At 38.9% G+C, this 19,209-nt stretch overlaps 1 long non-coding RNA gene across 2 annotated transcripts in view; it reads right to left on the bottom strand.

Annotated features, from left to right (window-relative positions):
• LOC120301917 overlaps positions 1 to 19,209 on the bottom strand; it is a 56,412-nt gene that overhangs the window by 25,395 nt on the left and 11,808 nt on the right. The window contains exon 2 of one of the 2 annotated variants that reach the window (XR_005555066.1): positions 11,632 to 11,875. The exons of the other annotated variant lie outside the window; for it this stretch is intronic. This is a non-coding gene — a long non-coding RNA (uncharacterized LOC120301917). The remainder of the gene's footprint in view (positions 1 to 11,631; positions 11,876 to 19,209) is intronic. 2 annotated transcript variants of the gene reach the window in all.

The raw sequence follows: 19,209 nt of genomic DNA, 5'->3' as shown, positions 1-19,209 counted from the left end.
AAAAACTCCCTAAAGTAATAATTAACCTGCTGAACAATTTAAGATCCAGCCACTCAGAGGAACCCTGGCCCCTTCCTTATTAACTGGGGTTTAGAAACCGAGAGTTATCTTGCCTTCATCTGTTGAGGCTATAGAAAGGTAAAGAGGCAGGACCTTTTGTTTGAAGTTTGGACTGTTTTGTACAATCTTTAGGGAGTATGATTAGAAGAAATTAAGACCTAACATAATTCTGTAGAGAACAGGGTTATTTTAAAAGCATGGAGTTGCATAATAAAAATGACAAGAATGGCAATAAAGAATAAGCCACACTCAGCTGCTTTTCTGGAAAACAATAACCAGAATGCAATTATATTTTGTTTTATGTGTTTAAAAGGTAAATTTGACATCATGCAAACTAAGATGTAATCCATAGTGCCATCTCACTATTGCCGCAGAAATTGAGAAAGGTGCCAATGAGGCTGCAGATAGGTCCCACCCTTATTCAATTTCTGTATCACTCCAAGACAGGCAATCTCCATTGCACAGATTTTTCATCCTCCAAAACTTGCTGGAAGACACATCTCTGTTCTACTTTATGCAGATGATGCAGCAATATTTTCAAGAACAGCTATTGGCCTTAAAAGAACACTGAGACCACTAACCCAGTATAGCAGGGAAGATCAGATAGAATTCAACTACCAATAAACCAAAACCATGGTATTTGCCAAAAGATGAATGGTTTTCTATTTCCTAATAGTCTACTAATGACAGGAAACCCCATAGGGACTGAAAATGCACATAGGAACTCATCTGCCATCCTTTAATTCCTCAAGATAAGAGGTAGCTGCTATATTCCTGAAGTACTCAGATTGTCCAAGGCCAAGCCAATAGTATAACTTCTCTAGGTCCCAGCTGTGGCCATTGTTCAATCCAATATTTAACATTGGATTTAACACTGGATTTAACAATACCAAAATATGACTCTAATGCCACCCTGAGACAAGAGGCATGTTCATGAAAATGGAGACTAAAGTGTGGATGACTCAATTATTGGCTCTAACTATCCCTTTTCCTCCTTTAATCTGACCCATTAAATATGAGGAATGACTTCCAGACCACATGGAAATAGGCAGCGACCACTAAAATTTCATCCTTGGATCCACTCCTGGTTTTCTACTCAGCATAGGATACGATAGGCCAAAGTCCTCATTAAATAGCAGATACAGAGTGTCATTTGGACCTAGCTAGACTTCAAAAGTGTATTGCCAGTGAATTCAACAGGTATTTTGCCTCCCATGGCATACTTAATTAACCTCAAGCTGCCTAACCAATGGAAGGCCTTTACTCTGACACAGTGTCAAGCTTCCCACAGCTGTCCTTAAAGGCTGCTATAGGAATATACAAATACAACAGCATATACTCCTCCAGTGTCTGTATTGTAGAAGGATTTGTACTACTGTACTCAGGGCACATAGTACAACTTGTTCCTGCTCTTAGATATTGATCCTGCTACAACATATAATGTTGCCAAATTCTGCACAGCAGTATAAAAAATCCATCACATGATGATATGTATCATAAACTAGCATTGATGGGCATCTAGTTCATTATTCTAAAGTGCTCTGCACTGTGACAGTCATAGTTTGCCATATACTAATGTTTATGTTCTCCTACACTCCTCTAATGCTCCTATACCTTCGTATAAATTCCTTTTATGCTTTTCTTTTTTACATATAATAATAATAATAATAATAATAATAATAATAATAATAATAATAATAATAATAATGATAAAGTTGGAAGGGACATTGGAAGTCATCTAGTCCAACCCCCTGCTCAGGCAGGAAACCCTACACCATTTCAGACAAATGGCTGTCCAGTTTTTTCTTAAAAACTTCCAGTGTTGGAGCATTCACTGCTTATGGAAGCAGGTTGTTCCACTGGTTAATTGTTCTAACTGTCAGGAAGTTTCTCCTGAGTTCTAGGTTGCTTCTCTCTTTGGTTAGTTTCTACCCGTTGCTTCTTGTCCTGCCTTCAGGCACTTTGGAAAATAGCTTGACTCACTCTTCTTTGTGGCAGCCCCTGAAATATTGGAACAGAGCTATCATGTCCCCCCCCCCATCCTTCTCTTTGTTAAACTAGACATACCCAATTCCAGCAACCGTTCCTTATATGTTTTAGCCTCCAGTCCCCTAATCACCTTTGTTGCTCTTCTCTGTACTCTTTCTAGAGTCTCAGCATCTTTTTTACATCGTGGTGACCAAAACTGGATGCAGTATTCCAAGTGTGGCCTTACCAAGGCATTGTAAAGTGGTATTAATACTTCACATGATCTTGATTCTATCCCTCTGTTAATGTAGCCTAGCACTGTGTTGGCTTTTTTTGCAGCTGAAGCACACTGCTTGCTCATATTTAAATGATTGTCCACTAGGACTCCAAGATCCCTCTCACAGTTACTACTATTGAGCAAGGTACTCCCTCTACTATACCTGTGCATTTGGTTTTTCTTGCCTACATGTAGAACCTTACTTTTTTCACCATTGTATTTTATTTTGTTAGATAACGCCCAGTGGTCAAGTCTGTCCAGATCCTCCTGTATCCTAAGCCTATCTTCTGGAGTGTTGTCTATTCCTGCCAGCTTTCATACCCCATAAGCTGTTGTTTTTAGCTTTTTATTATTTTTGTAGCCTTTGATGTACTTTTTATGTTTTTTTAATTGACCGCACCTCTTCCTCCTTATGCCGGTCTTTGACCATAATAAAGTTTTGATTGATTATCTAATTTATATTATGCACACATAAAGTTTTTGAATTTCTCTAAGAGGCACAATAGTTATCCAGAATGTCTGAGACTAGAGGCAAATGAAGAGAAGAACATCAATAATAACCACAGCATCTTGCAAGAGTTATATTATTTTCCTTCTGTGTCAACTCCCAATGAATCTATCCTATCCTGAATCTGGATTTAGCATTATTGTGGGCTAAATCTATAGCTATAGATGTTGGTATTCAACATTTCTTTTCACCACAGGATTGGCCACTGCCAGCTTAGGAGGTAAAAACTGCAATATAGGAAAAAAGTTAGGGTCCCAGGACCCACTATCCACTTCATCAATTCCTCTTCAACATAATGACCCCCCTCTTTGATGGTGTCCAGCCATCGTGTTCTTTGGCAGCGTAATTTCCTTTTACTGCTAACTCTTCTGAATGCAAGTGCTTTCTCCAGTGAATTCCCCCACATGACATGGCCAAAATAAGTGAGATGTATTGAGATTTTTCCTTCCAGTGACATGCCTAGTGTTATGCACTCCAGTACTTGCTTGTTGGTCACCTTTGCTGTCCAAGGAATACACAGAAGTCTTCTCCAGCACCACAGTTCAAATGGGTTGATTTTCTCCCTGTCTTGCTTTTTTAAGGATCCAACTTTCACAATCATGACTACTACATATATTCCCTTACATGAAAGTAGAATGCAGAGTCCTCTATATTCAAGTAATCTCAGCTCAAACCATAGTCTTCCTTCAGACTTTCCCATGCAATCAAGGAAGATCAGAAGAAGGAAGGACAGGACTAATGAACACAAGAATTAATTAGAATATATCCCAATAGCCAGTGCAGGCCAAAGTAGGATATACTAGTTTAGGCATAATTCTCAAGCAACTCTGATTTTACAATTTTTTTTGAGTTTAATGAGTTTTTTTTACTTTAATGAGTAAAGCCAAATCAATGGCTTAACACCAGGGAAGAGAAGAACAGAAGATAGAAGAAGCATTCCACTGTCACTTAGCTGCCAACAGTCTGTGAAGTCAGTAAGAGAAGGAAGCAGTGCCAAGTAGAGTACATAATAGCAGTATTTAAAAAAGAAATTGAATGTATACAAACTCTTTATAGGTGATTTCTGTTGCAGAGGCAGCTGAAAGCCTAATGCAATACAGTAGGATCCATTTTGCAAATCTGCATGTAGGATTCTACATGGGCTAAAATACAGAGTACTTGGTTAACACTTCTGTGCCTCTGCAAGCTTATGGGGTATGAAAACTTAATATAAAGAACAAGCAGTCAACATTGAAGACAGAGCAGTTTGTACTTGGAGCTGGGTACATATTTCTAGTAAGCAATGCCCAATCCCTGATATGAAAAAAATGCATCTCTTAGCTAGAGTGTAGAACAGGAAGCAAACAACTGACTAAATGAATGTAAATATCAATATCAGAAAAGATAAAATTTAATCATTCTGAAGGAAGCATATATCTTATTTTTTTCTAACTTTCTTTTCTTTTCTTATACACAAAAAATAGTATTCTTTTCTCATAATACATCCTAATGCAAGCTCTTAGTAAATAAGTGGTCAGAAGAAATTAATTAAATCCACTAAATGTTTTTGACTGATTCCTGATTAGGCTCTTACAGTAACCTAATCTATTTCTAAGATATATCTATAAAACATATTTTCTATGGGTCATACATTCACCACGACTTTTTACTGTGGTTTCCAACGTCATTTGAATCAATGGTCTGATTATGGGTCTCAGCCATTATATTAGGTACAAAATGTTGGGTAGGTTACTAAATCAGATGATGAGAGTTCCAGATTAGTGAAGCTTGATTTGAACGCTTCATAGCATGGATTCAGGGATTGTGACCTATAGCTCAGTGAGTTTATTATGGCCCAGTTAACAAACTTTGTAACATGCCTTTCAAGTTTATCGTGGGAATGAAATAAAACTTTCTTTTCGTGATCCGTCAACTGAAGCTGAAAATAAATCTAACTGTGTGACTAGACTTTCTGTTATGACTAATTTGTTTGCTAATGCATTTGCCCTTCTCAATTCATTTTCACAGCTACATCATTTCATTTGAGAAAGATAACTTTCCTCAACTATGAGAAATAAAATATAAGTGTGACACTTCATTTCCCTAGGCCCAGTAAAGTCAGACTTCCTGATAGTTATCTTTTGGAGCTCTGTCACTTGACCTTTAGTAAAGATGAAACTTTGAGGAATATTTTTGGGCCCAAAATTTAATATTTTCTACCTATTCTTTCTCTACCCTTTTAATATCATTCACAAGATGCTTACTTGTTATCTATTGTGGACATAGTGAAAGGCTAGCAACCAGTTCTCAAATATTGTCATACCAACAATTCATTGATTCTGAGATCTCAAAGGAATGTTAAGATCATTTAGTTTAACCTTCCAGATACATCTGCCATTCAATTCTTTCATTATGTCTCCAACAAGTCCACTTGGTTGTCTGGCAAAAACTTTTTTTTTACTCTAAAGATGGATTACATACAACTGTCAATTCCTTTCCAAATTCAAACCTTCTATTCTGTCATCCATCAAAACCAAGACACATCAATATACTGGCAGATATATGCTCTCCCCTGGAAATATATATATATTCATAAAGGCAAATCCCACTGAGTTCAAAGACGTTTATTTTCAGGAGGAATCATTAGAACTGTAGTTTGAGTTAACAGTAGTTAATTCTGGCTGGTTGATTCTCATGAATCAACCAGATTGGTATTAAAATCAAACATTATTCAGTTCAAATAGTATAGACTCATCAAATATAAAATATTATCAACTTAAGACTGTGCTCTAACTCTGGATAAACCATATAGCCAGAAGAAAATGAGGCAATTTTAAGTAATCAGTGACTAATACTGAGATATTCAAATCCAAATACCATTTACAAATATGCGTGATTACTTGCCATTACTGTTCCTTTTGTGTGAGTGTGCATATGTGTGGGTGCACATACACACACAAAAAAAGCATTAAGTGATTTGCCTATAAATTGCCAACTTACTGTAGGATCATTACAAATGTAATTAATTATAGTCTCATTCTGGTAAGACTGCTTCCTGACACTTTCTCTGATTTTCATAATGCTCATTACCAATCAGAATACTTTGGCTTTTTCAGGGCATTTGCATATTGTTATAAACAAAGAAACCACACAGTGATGTTTCGATATTAGAATGTTAAAGCATGGTAAGGCAGCATATATTCTGGAGGAAGGCAGAAAGGAGAACAATTTGGGAAGAAGGATGGTACTAGCTCTAGGAAATCTTAAATTTGTCAGAGTGACAGGTTTATGAATATATATATATGTAGGTCTTTGGTTATTCGGGTTTTCTCCCACGTCAAATTGGAAGTGTCTTGGCGACATTTTGACGAAGTCTCATTCGTCATTTTCAGGCTGGTGTTTTTGGCTTCGTGCTTCTAGGAGCAATGTGTGATCGTAGCTGTTTCTTTCTTTTAACTGCCAGTGGGAGTATGAACTGATTGGATGAGAGCTTGGCTGTGTTCTGATTGGATGGAGGTATGTTCTGATTGGTTAGAAACTTGGCTGTGCTCTGATTGGATGGGGGGTTGGCTGTGCTCTGATGGGTTGGGTGAGTGTTCTCTTTGGGTGGGGGCTTTGTTGTGCTCAGGGGGATGTGAGATGGTGAGCTGCATTGCTATTGTTTGGCTTCGCATTTGTGGTCGTGCCTCATCTTCATGGTGGGTGTCAGTTTGCTTCATGTATGGATTGGAGGGGTTTAAAGTGGCTAATGATGCAGCTGTGGTCTGGTTTCTGATTTGTGGTCATGCCTCATCATCAGTGTGGGTTTGGGTTTGCTTTTTGCGTGGACATGTGATGGTGACATCCTGTGTGGCTTTTGTGAGTGTGGGTCTGGTGTCATTCTTTGTGTTAGGGACTCGTTTGTCAATAAAGGTGGGTTTCCAAATGGCTGGTAGGCGGGAGGTATCATCTCATTTGTTCATGCTGTGTGGGCGTTTTTCTATCTCGATGGTTTCTCTGATTATTCTGTTATTAAAGTGTTCAGTTTTGGCGATAGTTCTGGTCTTTTTAAAGTCAATTTCATGTCCTGTGATTTTAAGGTGTTGGACCAGGGAAGAAGTTGGTTCCTCCTTTTTGACTGAGTTCTTATGTTCTTCAATGTGTGCACTTATTCTTCTGTTGGTTTGTCCGATGTATGTGGTGGGACAAGTGGTGCATGGGATTTCGTATACTCCTTGATTTTCTAATTAAATTTTATCTTTGGGGTTTCTTAGGATGGTGGATATTTTTCTGTTTGTGCAGAATGCTGTCTTAATGTTGTGTTTGTGGAGGATCTTACTGATTCTGTCTGTGGTGACTTTTATGTAAGGGAGGAGGGCTTTGCCATTTTCTTGTTCTCTGTCTTGGGTTTTAGTGGGGGTTTCTTTTTGGATTAGTTTGGTAATCTTATTTCTTTGTAATTCATTGGAAGAAAATGAGCTGTAAACAAGGAAGAAACAGCTATGATCACACATTGCTCCTAGAAGCACAAAGCCAAAAACACCAGCCTGAAGGTGATGAATGAGACTTCATCGAAACGTCGCCAAGACACTTCCAATTTGACGTGGGAGAAAACCCGAATAACCAAAGACCTACATACAAACACCCACGAAAACCTCATAAAACAAATATATATATATATATATATATATGTTTTCTGAGGTTTTCGCAGGTGTTTGTATATAGGTCTTTGGTTATTCAGGTTTTCTCCCGCATAAAATTGGAAGTGTCTTGGCGACGTTTCGACGAAGTCCCATTCGTCATCTTCAGGCTGGTGTTTTTAGCTTCGTGCTTTGAGGAACACGAAGCTGAAAACACCAGCCTGAAGATGATGAATGGAACTTCGTCGAAACGTCGCCAAGACACTTCCAATTTTACGTGGGAGAAACCCAAATAACAAAAGACCTGCATATATATATATATATATATATATATATATAATATATATATATATATATATACATATATATATATATATACATATATATATATATATATATGTTTTCTGAGGTTTTTGCGGGTATTTGTATGTAGGTCTTTGGTTGTTCGGGTTTTCTCCCATGTAAAATTGGAAGTGTCTTGGCGACGTTTCGACGAAGTCCCATTCGTCATCTTCAGGCTGGTGCTTTCAGCTTCGTGCCTCGAGCAGCAGTGAGGAACTGCTGCTCGAGCACGAAGCTGAAAGCACCAGCCTGAAGATGACGAATGGGACTTCGTCGAAACGTCGCCAAGACACTTCCAATTTTACGTGGGAGAAAACCCGAACAACCAAAGACCTATATATATATATATATATATATATATATATATATATATATATATATATATATTCCTTAATATCATTAAAAATGTGAATCCTGGGCATTTCAATAAAAATATAAGAAAAACAAATACCAGGATAAAAATAAACAGGACTGTTTAATATAAACAAGCCTGTGAGTAAAAAAGTTACTTACTGAGCTTTCATCATCCAAACTATTGACGTCATCAGAGTTAGAATGTTAGGTGATTAGGGAGCTTGCCTATATACAGCTGCCTGTCTCTGACTGGGCACCTTTATGACTTTAAGAGCTTCTTAAGCACGCTATGTGCACATGCTCTGATGATGTTAACAGGTTGTTAACGAAAGCTCAGCAATTAATAAAAAAAGCCTTTTACCTTACATTCCAGAGCTCTTTATTTTTATTTGATATAAATGTGTGTGTGTGTGTGTGTGTGTGTGTGTATGTGTATGTGTGTGTAGAGAGAGAGAGAGAGAGAGAGAGAGAGGGAGGGAGGGAGGGAGAGAGAGAGAGAGAGAGAGAGAGAGATTCAGGGAAAACAAGAATTGACAGCTACAGATGTGTTGCAATATTTAGGGAAGCTGTTTACAGCTCATTTTAAATTATTTCATAAAAGTTTATTTGATTTTTTTGTTGTTTAATCATCAACAATATGATATACTGTTCTATATTTGCTTGACATTCCACCTACTCATGTTAACTTTATGAAGAAATAGAGAGAAAAACAAAAGGCTTTCCAATCATTCCCTTTACAAATAGGCCTGAATTATTGGAATTAGTTTTAATTTTGAGGAAAAAAAAAACTTTCCATGATAGAACGTATACTTTACACACACTTACATGATTTTAAAGTGTGATAACTTTTAAAATATGGGACCTACATGGAATCCCAGAACATTCTTTGGAATCAAGATTAACCTAGAGGCTACAGTTTTGCTTCGCCATGTGAATTCCTTTAATATTGTTTATACTAAAATAATATTTGAAAATAGCCTGGTGGGTGTGAAGTGAGTCTCTTCTAGTACATTGGTGCTTATGAGTGTCACATTGGGGGATTTTTATGCTACCCAGAGGCACTTGCACAAAAAATTAATAAATAAATAAAATAAAAATAAAAATTTAAGTTTTAGGCTATATGCAACAAAATACTTTTGGTCGACTTTTCCCTACATGGGATACCCCATGGCAGTGTTTTTCAACCTCAGCAGCTTTAGGATGTGTGGACTTTAACTCCCAGAATTCCCTAGAAGCCTATCTGGCTGGGGAATTCTGGGAGTTGAAGTCCACACAAATCTGCTGAGGTTGGGAAACACTGCGCTATGGTATAAGGGAAGGAAAGAACACAACTTCAGATCCAAGAACATACTAAGACACAAACTTGTCCACCCCAAGGATAAAACACTCAGACACAAACTGAGCAATGTGGTATATGTAGTACAATGCATGTGCAGATCTGTAAATTGGGGAAACAAAACAACCACTTCATAAATGCATGGCACAACATAGGAGAACAAACCCATCAGGACAAGATTCAGCAGTCTATCTTCATTTAAAAGACAAAGGCCACTCTTTCGAAGATAGCAAAGTTCACATTTTGGACAGAGAGGACCACTGGTTTGAAAGAGGGGTCAAAAAGGCCATCTATGTCAAAATTGAATAGTCTTCTCTCAACAGCGGGGGAGGGATACGACATCATCTAACTCCAGTCTACAAAAAGTCCTTTCAGTAGTTCCAAGAAGGCTCCACACCCATTTGCACTGCTCAGATGGTCTTGAGGACACAGTTAAACCTCCAAGTGGCCTCAACGACTCTCTAAAAGAATGCAAATGACCATCAGTCTGCAAGGAGTATAAATCCTTCCATTCCTCATCATCCAGTCAGAGCTGAAGAAGCTTCTTGGATGAGAAGTGAAACATTTTCAAAGAAAAACAAGAAAGTCCAGTTGCCTTGTGAAAAAGCATCTTTGGGACACAACTGAATTACTTTCTGAAATTCTTAGCAGTTTTTGTCATTCTAGACCTGGTAGTTTGACAAGGTGGTCTTAAGTGGAGTAAATCTAAAAGTAATTCCACAAGAAATCCAGGTGGAATTAATTTGAATTTTCATTCTCTGTATAGCAAACCCAAGGCAGAATGATCACAGCTAGTATTTATCCATCAACAGAATGGGAAAACAGAACTATGCTGGAAGTCAGTGTGATACTAAAATATAAAGTAGCTGAGAAGTGTCCTTAAAAAGCTGTGTGCCTTTACAAGACACATGTATTTTTGAAGAAAAGATGTTTCTTTCCTGATGCTTCTCCCTCTATCCCTCTCACTGCACATAATTCCCATTTTCCCAAAATCTAATCTGATTAATTTTCTATACTGTATGTGTTTAATTTAATTCTGAATGCACTACTCATCTTCCTTAGATCTAATCTGATGAGTTTCCTATGAATTTTTAATTAGAAAAAAGGAAATTCAATAGATGGGTAATCTGCCACCTAAGTTAGACAGCTAAAAAGAGTATTCTATCTAATTCATATACGGTAGCTGTTCTTTGGGGTGAGTTATGTGATTTTGTAGTGTACTGTTCCTACTTGGATTACCATTTTCTGAAAGTAGAGCTGGGAATTTTTACCCAGACACTTTGTGGTTTGTTTGTTTGTTTTTTTAAGGTCAAGAACCCTTGATATAAACATGCTTCTTAAACACCAACAGGAAACCACCGGAACACAAATCCTGTAGATTTAAAATGCAGTGCTGCAAGCAGAGGTGTTATCTAGCTGGCTTGATCTGATGTGTTAAGCTCTTTGTCCTCCTCTGGAGAAGATAGAGAAGTCCAGCAAGCTCAGGTTATTTGATTACCAACAGTAGGTCCATACTGCTTCCACCTACTGCCATAGCCTTCATTATCACACATGCTGTTACAGCAACGCAAGAATGAGGCTAATCCAAAACTAGAGTTTTGTCTCTTTTTCCATAAGAAGAAGATGCAAGATGTAGGTGAAGTAGTAGAATGATGTGCCTTTAATAAACTGTTACTCTGAAAAGGTTCTACCAGAAACTTTTTGATTTCTGAAAGATCAGGTGTCTAGTCTGGGTATATTTGCTTGTGAATCTATTTGTCATTAAGAGGCAGTCGTGTCATTGTTAATTTATTTCCCATAAGTGTTTATGCTCCAGAGGTTTATATATTAGACAGTTTAAATATTTATCTATATATTTATTCAGTGCCTTTATTTCTTTATTCAATTTCTTTATTCAATTTATTCAAAATATAATAAATTTGATTTACCTAATTATAGAATAAGAGCATTTTCACCCCTTAAGATTGTCAGAGTTAATGGTCCAAAGTATGGTCAATGTACAAAGTTTTTCTATAGCAAAAACCATAAGCTTATGATGAGCATAAGCAATTTTTTGTAGAGATCATATTATCCAAATTAAGCAGGAAGTATTTAAATCAAACTGATATTGATATTGATATTCAACATCTGAATAAGGCCATGTTTTAACCCTGGAAGCTTGTGGTGTCCACTCAAGCACATTGCTTACCTTAAATTGTGGTGGTTTTGTTGTTGTGATTTCACAATATTACCAAGCAAACTATTACTGATTTCACTCTTTGCTCTTTGGTGATCTACTTAGAAGAAGATTCATTGCTGTGCCCTTTTTTCTGAATCCAAGATTTTAGGATCTGGAATGTTGGACAACAGTTCTGCAAGGTCATTTGAATTAGGCCATTATTCTTCAGGATTGGTCTTGATGGAAATCTTCCTTCAGGTAGTTCCTGCTGTTTCTTAGAAAACAGAATAATTCATCTGAAGAGGTCATGGCAGGCTCTAACCCTCACTGGGTATAAATAGCTTGTCTTTATATATCTATGTCCAAGTAACCTTCTATTTAGAATACCTTTAGATACAAAGTTGTTTGTGGAGACAATCCTGGTAGTTCTGTTAATAAAGACAGGCAAGAAAGGGGACTGGAGGGGAGAATATTGCAATGCACTGTCTTTTCTAGTTTCAGTTTCTATCTGAGGTTTAGGTAAAAGCCTTATTTTAAATTATAAACCTTCAGAGCACAGAGCACAGTACCCATAGAACCAGTTATTTCCACGTATTTCTTTACATTTCCTGAAATAGCCTCAGTGTCTTTGCTCTAAATAATCTTATGGGGCTACTTATGAACAGGTACCTTAAATTATGAAATGTTCCTCTCACAAAGTCTGCCTGGATCCTACATTGTTGTCCTTTGCAATGTTAGATAAGATCCTAGTTTGATTTCTTTCAGAGGCTTTTCAATCCTCTGTGGATTTTTTTTTTTCTTGGCTGCTATGTTCTAGTTGAAGTATTTAACTCGGTGATATTTTTAGCTCTTGGTGCTGCTGAGGCTTATTATATTTTAAACTAGACTGCTATCAATTAATTGTCTTATTATGCATATTTTTGCAGGTATGTGTAGGTTTGGGGGCTGTGAATATGTGCACACATATGCAAATGCTATATGTCACTCTGAGTTGTTTGCTAAGCTTACTAATCAATCTTATAAATAAATATGCCCAATCCATCATCATTGAGAGAACTTTATAAAGAATTATTTTTAATTCAGTACAGGTTAGTCAAGGAATAAAGTTCTGGAGAGTTTTTTTATTTTATTCATATAACATTATTGCAATGAAAATAGTGTATATCAGAGGTCTTCAAACTTGGCCCTTTGTGGACTTCAACTCCCAGAATTCCTCAGCCAGCATGTATGCATCAGGAAAGCATAACAATAATATATCTACTTAATAATACACCTCCCAGCTCAAATATTGGAAATGTGTAAAAGAAATAAAGTATGTAGAGAGGCTACATCTGCCATAGCACACACTTTCTCTCATGGCACACACTTTCTGCCATAGCACACTCTAATACAGACATGTCAAACACAAGACCCGGGGGCTGGATGTGGCTGGCAACATGGTTTCATGTGGCCCACGAAGCCATCCTGGAAACAGTGAGGGAATGGCCCCCTCTATCTTGGCCCTGGCCCAGGCCAGCCAGGAGCCAACGTACAATTTGGTGGTGGCCATCTATGCTGAAATGCATTCAGTCTTAACTCCACAAGACTGTCTGGAAACAGTGAGGAACCAGCTCCTGCCATGTCAGCCCTGCCCCTGGGTGCATGCTGGGGAGGTATTACCCTTTGTGAGGAATGAAGAAATGCACCATCGCCTGGAAGTGGCCAGCAAATGGCCCTCTCCTACTTCACCTACCTGGCTTGATGGGCTCCGGGAGAGGGGTTTTGGCAGGCAGCAGGGCGCTCTCCTCACAGCACCAAGAGGCTGAACTGGGCAGCACGAATCCAGCTCCCAGCCTGCCGGGTTTGGCAGGCAGTGGGGTGCTCTCCTCACAGCGCCAAGACCAGCTGCATTTCTTGCCTGTTTTTCTCCCTCCCTCATCTCAAATATTTTCCTACCACTCTGTACTTAGGAAGAAAGGAAAGAAAGAAGGAGAGGGAGGGTCTGAGGGAACTCCTGCCCTAGTCCTGCTCTGCTGCCCTTGCCCCTTCCTCCTGGCCTATCCTGGGGGTCTTCCATCCTATTGCTAAGGAAGCTTTGGATACAAAGCCAGGTCTCCTCCCATGGAGAGGGAATGGGCTTCTCTCTGACTTTGCCTTCGTACCCATCATGAGCAACCTGGGTAAGGAGAGCACAGCAGCAGAAGCCTTGAGGAGGAGGTAAGTGCAGCTGGGTGCCCCCTTGGGGAAGTGGGGCTGGGCTTGGTGCTGTGGGTGCTCAAGGGCGAGGCTGGGCATTTGACCTCTGCTGCCAAGGGCTCCAGGCAGCCCGCACCACCATCCAGCCCCTCCCCACATGGCCTGAGAGGAACAGTGAGGCTCCTCCAGTGGACCATGTCTTGGCACTTGTCCTGGCCCCACCCCCTTCTGCCAGAGACCCTCAGATCTGTCCCACTCCTGGCCAGGCCCCCACAGGCACCCTTGACGCAAATGATGTAGAGCTGGCCATGCCCCCCAGTAGGTCACACCCACTCTATCACACCCACCCAGTAGGCCACACACACTCTATCCACACCCACCCAGTAGGTCACACCCACCCAGCCCCCCAAGGTCCACTGCAATGCTGATGCGGCCCTCAATCTAATTGAGTTTGACACCCTTGCTCTAATACTTCAGTTAGAAGCATCAGGGTGTGGCTGACATCCTTCAAAGCCTTGCTCAACTTTAAAAATAATTAGCCAGATCCAGTGCTCTTTTTGTAAAAAAATAATAAAAGGTGCCAGAACTCACACATGTCATACAACCCGCCTTGCCTACCCTACAAGGTTTCATCCAAAAAAGGTGCCAGAACTCTGTTCTGGGCATTCTACGACAAAAAAAAGCCCTGGCCATGAATGAATGAGTTGTGTCCATATGAAAACTTAGAATTATGAATGACCTGTGCTACCTTGTTAGTTATCAAGCCAATTTTTGACCCTTCCAATATAAAAACAATACATTTGTTTGCACTCCTTTCTTTGGGCAACTTCCTCACACAATTTTGAAAAAATGTCAGTACAGCAGTAAAATGTCCTCAGTGACCGTGGAATATAGTGACACTGTACAAACCCCTCTCCCCCCCAAAAAATCATTTATTGGTAAAAACAGGAGTATTATGCTGTGCTACATGCATGCATACTCATGTGCACGTGATCTATTTCTGCATGAGGCATCTTTGATGGGTCTCTCCAGGTCTTTGCTACATAAGATGACATAGAATAAATATAATGCTGAGTAAGTAATTTGCTAAAAATGGTGTTCCAAGAATAGCAATTTTTTTTGTAGTTTCCCATTTTGCATTAAAAAAATCAGAAGAGGCCATCAGAAAAATACTCCATCTTTTTCTCCAGTATCCTTCTACATGTGTTAGAACAGCGGTTCTCAACCTGTGGGTCACAATCCCATTTGGGGTCGAACGACCATTTCACGGGGGCCGCCAAACAACGCAGTCTGCCATTTTTCCCCCTTTTCCTTAGCTGTGCTACTCCCTCTTATTCTATTGGCTTTTGAAAGCCAATAGAATAGACTCTATTCAAGAGACTCTATTCTATTGGCGTTCGAAAGCCAATAGAATCTATTGAATAGAGTCTAATTCTATTGGCTTTCAAAAGCCATTAGGAATTGTCCAGGCTGTCTCTGCCCTCCTGAGCCTGCCAAAAGTCCCAGTCTGCAAACGGTGCTGCAAGTTGTCTGCAGCTAAGGTGAGCTTTCTGGACATTTCCACCCCTCCCTGCTGAGCAACTACTAAGTGTAAGTAAAAGAGGGCCAGGGGTGGGAGGTGGGAGGCCGGTGGGTGCAGGGAGGGTTGATGGCGTGCGTGGTGCCCGGTGGGTGCCTTACCTCCCTTGGTCTGGGCCAGCTGGTGGCCCAGCCAGTGGTCGGCCTGCACCATCACTGCCGCTTGCCAGCTACGCCTCAGCCGGTGCAGGGGGCAGCACCACGCATGCGTGGCACTTCCAGGCCGAAGCGGTTGCTGGGCAATGGCCTGCGTGCACCCTCGGCCTGCCCAGTGTGTGCTCCAGCCGCAGGAGAGGAGGCGGAGCATGCACGCCTCCTCCTGCCCCACCCACAGGGAAATACAGGTAATCCTTGACTTACGACCACATGGTTGGGGGTCGAGGCATTAGGAAGGTTGAGAACCACTGTGTTAGAACTACAGCTCCCAGAATTCCCAGCCTAAAAAAGGGTGGTTGAATAGTGAATGGTTCCTGCGGAACCATGTGGAAATTTCTATAGCATTTGTGTCCATTGAGGTGAGGAAGCCTTACTTTCTCCAGTTTTCCTAATCTCATGTCTTGTTTAACATTGCCAGTGTCAATATTCACAGATGTGCTTCTGAAACAGAAATATTATGTCAAATAGCACCGAAACCAGTTGGGGTGAATATTTAGGAAAGCAAAGGGAAAGGGAGGAAGGAAAGCTGCTGCAAATTCATTTAAAAACATGAGCAATGACTTGCACTTTTCCAGTATTCATCCAGCTCTATATAAAGTATGTTTTATGTGGAAAAAATGTCTTGCCAGAAATATCTATCTAGGGATATGCTTTCCAGAATAAATATATCAAGTCCACATTTAAAACTGTGGAAGGAGGACCAAGAAAAAATGCAGCTAGTCAAATTCTTGGCAGTGTTTGACTCTGCTTTGTTATCAAATTTGGCTTTGAATATATTGGAAGTCTTGGTCATATATCAGCCAGAGCTATATAAGAAGGAGAAAGAGCCTAGGAACTTGGGGTAGTCTCATCACAACTATCAGTGGTTCTTCAAATCAAATGTTTCAGAAATTACATCAAAACATGGATTTCGCACCCAGGATTCCAGTTTTATTTTGCAGCTTTTAATCTCAGCTGTCATTATAAGAATTCCAAGAGAACTTGTAGCTGGCTTCTAATGAATTGGCCAGAGTTTCATCATCATCTTTGTTTTACCAAAGTGGAACTAAAGGGCAATTTATCCAAAGCAATCCTTAAGCCAAGCAAGACATAATGCTTCTCATTTCCTTGGAGGCTGGTTCACATGACCCTTTCAGCCCATAGAAGTCAGTGATGCAAAAAGCCTGGGCTATTTTTCAAACTATTTCTGAGTGAATTCTGTGTGTCTGCCCCTCATTATATCCAACTTTTAGAGTACTGTGCAACCCTAAAGTGGCTCATGTTTACCATGTTTGATAAATGACATGATATATCAAGCTTAGTAAAATTTCCTAATTATCAATTTAGGTAACTAAAAACAGAATTAACCTATGGGTAGTTGAGATACCCATATATTTAAGTGGAAAAAATGTATCAAAGATACAAATATAGAAGAGAAAGAGCCTGGGAGAATATACGTGAAAGGATTTTGTGTGCTCTCTTTTAAAAGGAAGCAAAAGACAAGTCTTTTTAAGGCAACTGTTTACTATAACCCAGGATTTCCCCTTGGTACTTTTAATCTTTTGTTTGGTTTTCATTTCTTTTATTTTTCAGGTCTTCCTGCTGGCCCAGTGAAGAATGGAGACCCCACCCAGAGGTTTCAGTAGACATCAGACTATTTGGAAACAAAAGTATTTTTCCCTTGGATTTAATCCATACCCACCTGCATATCCAATTATGCACTGTAACCCCAAATCTCTTGACAAGTTCCTACTTCTTTTTTAAGGCTCAACATGTCTTTGGTTAAAGATAAGAGGTTTTCATCAACTTACAAGGCTGTAAAATAAATTTTATCAGTACCAGGCGAATTGTTTTAATGGTTAATTCGCATGGAGAGCATTTTGTATGGCAACATTACTACAGAGGGAGGGCCTAATATGTTCCCTTCATTATTGTAATTTTCCTTCAAAAAGTATCTTCCTCCCCATTAATCAAAACTAGTTTGTATTGTTATCAGAGGAATCTACTTAAATCCTACAGTATTTGCCACATGGAGGGCTTTTGGAATGGACTGCTGCTGGGGAACAAATGAGCATATTTCCCTTCCCCCAAATCTGACCTAAAGAATTTCTCCCCTTGGATGTGTAGGAGAGGTAAGAGCAGGAAAATAGTGCAAGCCAGGTTATATAGTTATACGTCCACAGTGGACTGACTCCGTTACTTGACTGCAGTGAAGGGGTGACCCATTGTTGACAAAGTTTTGATTGTTCAATTGCATTTTTAGAATGCCATACAAATGACATCTATTTTTAATCTCACAATACAGTCACTTTGAAATCAATAATTAATTTTATTCCTAGGCAGCTTGATAGTGAATGGGACAAAAAGCCAGCATTTCCTGTCTGAGTTATTTCCACGTTCCCTTTGAAAGAGACAAAACTTCTACATCAATACCTTACCCTTCCCAAAGGGCTCATTTATTTGTTGTGCCTTGATGAAGATAGTGAAATGAGTATATTTCTTGGTCATGCACTTTCTACACAATGCATATCTTTGAAATACAAGAGGGAAGAATGCTGGAATTATCCTACTTGGTATATCAAAAACTTCAGACTATCATCAATTCTCTTGAAAAGTTACAGTAGCACTGAAATGTAGCAAAGGGGATCAGGTGACATCTCTTAATAACCCCTTCAGTCAGTAATTCCGAATGTATCCTCTTTCAGGTATTGATGTGCCACAAGCCGAGATATTGATTTCCCTTCACAATTTATTTTAGCCATCTGCTATCTTTTATAAAGGCTTGGTTTTGCAGATTCCTAAAATGTGCTTATAATTGTCTTATTTCACACATACACATAAACATCCCAAATGTTTAAATAAAATAATATGTAAAACAAGATACAATGACTATGTAATCTATAAGCTGATTTTAATTATGTAATTTTATTGTAAGATATATGTCTGTAAGTCTGTTTATCTATATTTTTCTTACTATATCATTGAGAGAAAAAAGCTAAATATAAACCTTTTATTAAAATAAAGTTCATGTTCCTTAACTTCATTTAAAGAATTTTCAGTTGATAATTTTGCAGTTCTGTCAATCATAAAACAACCTCAAACACACAGGCTTGAACAAGGTACTTTGTTCCCTCGTGCCTACCTTTGCCTCTTATAGCAAGAAAGCAGGTATTACTGATTTCAGAGGGATGGGTTATCCCAATCAAAGTGTTAGATGATCATCAAATATTATTGTTGCTATAAAGATGACATTTATTTGAACTAATCCATTTTAATATGTCATCCAGTTGGCTTTAATAACAGCAAAAAACACTTTTTTTTCTTCCTCACTTTCTTTTTGTAATTCTGGGCATATCAATTGTGATTCTGCTTTGAACTGAGGGAAGAAAAAGGAAAGAGAAGAGCATTCACAGTACAGAACAACTCTTGAGGTAGAGGAAAGTAAACCTGTCAGGAGCTTTTGGAATGTTATCTTTTTGTTTCAAACATTTTTTTTTAAAAAAATCACTGATTCAATTTTTCTAATACTGATGGGAAATGATCTTCCTGCTCTTCCATATGGTTCATGTCAAGAGCACCAATGTTGTAACTATTCAAAATGAAAGACATGCCCACCTCCTCAAGGAGATGTGGTTAACTTTAATGTAAGGAGATTTCTTGATTTGCTTAATTTCTTCAACTGTCTTTTCACATTATTCTTGATCATGTTTATATGATATA

This window comes from Crotalus tigris, unplaced genomic scaffold (assembly GCF_016545835.1).
Source record: "Crotalus tigris isolate CLP2741 ecotype Arizona unplaced genomic scaffold, ASM1654583v1 scf7180000024408.747909, whole genome shotgun sequence".
Taxonomy (NCBI): domain Eukaryota; kingdom Metazoa; phylum Chordata; class Lepidosauria; order Squamata; family Viperidae; genus Crotalus; species Crotalus tigris.
The sequence above is the reverse complement of the archived record's forward strand: the minus strand, read 5'-3'. Positions and strand labels throughout refer to the sequence as shown.